Below are 4,223 nucleotides of genomic sequence, written 5' to 3'. Positions count from 1 at the left end.
TTTAACAGTAGATTACCAGACCTTTTTTCCAAGGTACCTCTGGGTGGACATGAACCTACAACATTTTAGATAGCAGCTGAGTGTACTGAGCAATCACATCACCCAGGGGACCCTTTGCCATTCACATGCAACATGCAAGCAGTGGAATACTATACAGCCAAGAAAAAGAACAAAGTGGAACAAGATGTAATACAGGCTCTGGTGTGTGAAAAAAAGGAAAAGGTTTTATGTTTATCCATAGATAGAAAAATCCAGGAAGAAACAAGTACACACTTAAGTCTGAGCAAGGGGTTACAAGAGAACTGACGTGGTAGGAGAAATACTTTACAAGTCTTCATGATGGGGCTAAATATTTTTTAAGGGAAAAGTAATTCATAGCTGCTGGGAAGCACATTACACCTTCCTTTATTCGGTGAATATTGTGGAATAATTTTCAAAAGTAGTTAGATGCATCACATACTTGGCCCTTGAATGACAAGGGGTTGAACTGTGAGGGCTCAGTGTTGTGAGTATCTGTATACACTTTCTGTCTTTGTGTGGTAGTTATGAACACTATGTACCACTTATATACTTGTGGGGTTTGTTTTGTGTTGTTTTTTAAAAAAACTCTCTTAAATGCATTATTGTTGCATTGATTGCCTTTGAGCTAAGCACGACTCATCGCGACCCTATGAACAAAAAGCCTGAAGCCCTTCTACAACTATCAATATTAGTCAAAGTTCATAGAGAAAACAAATTATGTGGCACTAGCAGCCAGGAAATCAAAAGATGAATTGCATTAGGTAAATCTGCAGTCAGGGACCTTTCCTGAATACTGAGGAGCAATAATGTCAATATAGAGACTAAGGTGCACCTAATCCAGTCCATGGTTTTTGCATCTACTTGCTATACGTCAGAGAGCTGGACAATGACTAAGGATGAACTGACTAAGAAGAAGAACTGATGCCTTTGAGTTGTGGTGCTGGAGAAAAGCACTGAACATACCATGGACCGCCAAGAAAACAAATAGGTCTGTCTTGGAGAGGTTCTCCATGGAGGCTAAGATTCTGAAGCTCCATCTCACATTCTCCTTGGAGAAGGACATCATGCTTAGAAGGGTGGATGGAAAATGCAGAAGAGGAAGACCCTGGATGAAGTGGATTGATACAGTACCTGGGGCAATGGAGGTAGGTGTGTCTGAGTCAGTGAAACTGGCTCAGGACAGGGCAGGCTTCAGGATTGTTGTACGCAGGGTCGCTATGGGTCGCAGGTGACTTGATGGTACATTAACAACAACAACAATCCTGTCACTTCTTCTAGATCCAACAATGTGCATTTGCCTTTCATATTTTTGTTGGGTTTTTTCCTTTCATTTTTTCAAGAGGCTTTCTCTCTCTTTATTTTTAAAAAGAAATGCAAATATAGTCATACAATTACCTGTCTTATTTTTTTCATGACAAGTAACAGGCAATGCGAATTTCCCCCTGGGCTTTTTTTCCTTGTTTCTGTTTTGTTTTCCCTCTGACATTGAGTGTTATTGAGTTGACGTCTGTTTACACCAGATGTAAGGGCAAGTTAAGGGATGAGACAGATAATGGCATTTATGTCATTTTGCAAGATTGTGAAACATCGATTTACACATTTAGGCATGACTGGGCACAAAGAGGGATACAGACAGTCTGGAGGGAAACACAGCAAACTGAGGACAGATGTCATGTGTAGGGAGGGCAGTCACGGACTGGATCAGCTGCCATCCAGTGCATTCTGAGTCCTGAGGAACCCCTGGACATCGGCGAGAACTGGGTTCCACAGGAGTTTCAATGCTTAGTTTTCTGGAACCAAATCCCCAGGTCTTTTATTCCAAGCTGGCTCTGGGTGGCTTTGAACCACTAACCAGTCAGCTGGTAGAGGCTTCCCAAGTTTCTCCTGCACTTTGCTTTTCATTTTCTACAAACTAAAAGCTGGCATCGAGGAAGTCTATCCTGTGTTATTTTCCCAAGAGCACTTGCTCCCAGCATCTCTCAGTTTTGGCCATTCTCACAGCATTTCAGCTTTTCTATGTTGTTGCCTGCGACTCATAGTGACCCTCTGTATTACAGCTCTGAAGCCTGCCCTGTCCTGAGCCAGTCTCACTGACTCCAAGCCCCCTACCCCCCATTGCTCTAGTTACTGTATCAATCCATTTCATCCGGGGTCTTCCTCTTCTGTGCTGTCCATCCACCCTTCTGACCATGAGGTCCTTCTCCAAGGACCTGTCCCTCCTGGCCACATTCCCCAAGTATGTGATACTGAGCTTCAAAATCCTAACCTCCAAGGAGAAACTTGGTTTCACCCTCTCCAAGACAGACCTATTTGGTTTTTTTGAGGCCCATGGTATGTTCAAGACTCTTCTCCAGCACCACAACTCAAATCTTGTGTCATTCTTAGTCATTGTCCAGCTCTCTGATGCATAGCAAGTAACTGTGAAGACCATGAACTGGATCAGGCACACCTTAGTCTCTAGACTGACATCGTTTCTTCTCAGTACTCTGGAAAGGTCCCTGACAGCAAATTTTCCCAGTGCGATTCATCTTTTGATTTCTTGACTTGCTGGTGCCAAAAGCACTGATTGTGGAGCCGAGTAGGCTGTAACTGTTAACAACCTCACTCTCTTCTCCATCCATCATGGTGCTGCCAAGCGGTCCAGTGGTGAGAATCTTTGTCTTCTTCATGTTGCGCTTCAGTCCATATTGAAGACTGCAGTCCTTGACCTTCTGCAGCAAGTGCTTCAAGTCCTCCTCAGTTCCAGCAAGCAGGGTTGTGTCCCCATTGGCGCCCATTTAATTGGCCACAGTGTAATGTTAACAGAGTGTGACAGCCACTGCTCAACCCAAACAATGTGGCTCTGTCTAACTGACTGCAGTCTTCACTTTACAGTCACGGTCTGGGATTGAACCCATGGTACCCCTGAGATGTGCCCGCAGGCTAGTGCTTAGTCATCTGAGCCACTCAGGTCTCCTGCTGCCACCTGGTGTGTGTCACAGAGTCAATTCTGACTCAGGGCCACCTTGTACGACAGCACAGGCCTGCACCACGGGGTCTACCAGGCTGTCCTCACCACTGGAGGAGATCACACATCAGGTCACTCCTCCTCGGAAGCCACTGGCAGGTGTGAACCACTGACCTTTCCGTTAGCAGCTGGGCACTTAAACATTGCACCACCAGGGCTCCTAAACTGGAGTTTGTTTCTTCAAGGACCACAACCAATTCTAGCTTTTCCCATGGTACCTTATTTTTCACAGGCGTTAACAATGTCACAAGTCACTTGCATAAGTAGACAATCAATTTGGGGAAAGTTCATAAGGAGATGCACTGCACTGGGGAAACCTGCAGTTAGAGACCTCTCCAAATTATTGAGGAATAATGATGTCACTTTGAGGACTAAGGTGCATCTGATTCAGGCCCTGGTCTTTCTGATTACTAGCTCTGCATCAGAGACCTGGACAGTGAATAAGGAAGGATGACAGAAAAAGAACTGACGCCTTTGAGCTGTGGTGTTGGAGAAGAGCACTGAACATCCCATGGACGGCTAAGAGAACAAACAGATGTGTCTTGGAGAGGGTGCAGCCGGAGTGCTCTTTGGAGACAAGAATGATGAGGTTTTGCCTCACATACTTCGGGCATGTTGCTAGGAGGGGCTATTCCTTGGAGAACATGATACTGGGAAGGGTGGAGGGTCGGCGAAGGAGAGGAAGACCCTCAACCAGGTGTATTGATTCAGTGACTGCTGCAACGGGCTCAAGTGTGTCAGGAAGTGTGACGATGGCGCAGGACAGGACTGGGTTTAGATCTCTTGTTCACAGGGTCACTATGAGCCATACTTGACGACATCTAACAACAACAGTGGGAAAAGCTCAGGGAGCCCTGGCGGCCTAGTAGTAAGGAATCACATTGCCAAGGCAAAGGTACGTGGTTCGGATCCACCATCTGCTGTGCGGGAGAAAGATGGGCAATGTCCTCCCGTGTAACTTACAGACCCTGAAAACCTGCTGGAGGGTCAGTTACGAGTCAGTCTAACTTGACGGCACTCAACAATAACAACGGTGGGGACAGCCATCCAGTCCACAGGGAGCTGTACTGCTGACCCAAAGGTGGTACCTCTGAGAGTTCGAACCCACCAGCTGCTCTGTGGGAGGAGGATGGGCAATCTCCTTCCGTGCAATTTACAGCCTTGGAAAAGCAGCTGGAGTCGCTGTGGATTAAAT

The 4,223-nt window shown here is 46.0% G+C and overlaps 1 protein-coding gene across 4 annotated transcripts in view; it reads right to left on the bottom strand.

The window, feature by feature from the left end:
• SGSM1 (small G protein signaling modulator 1) overlaps positions 1–4,223 on the bottom strand; it is a 94,069-nt gene that overhangs the window by 18,186 nt on the left and 71,660 nt on the right. The window lies entirely within an intron of this gene.

The sequence above is a fragment of the Elephantulus edwardii genome, unplaced genomic scaffold, assembly GCF_000299155.1.
Source record: "Elephantulus edwardii isolate Elephantulus edwardi_28Jun2011 unplaced genomic scaffold, EleEdw1.0 scaffold00089, whole genome shotgun sequence".
NCBI lineage: Eukaryota > Metazoa > Chordata > Mammalia > Macroscelidea > Macroscelididae > Elephantulus > Elephantulus edwardii.
This window is presented reverse-complemented; position numbering and strand designations above follow the sequence as displayed.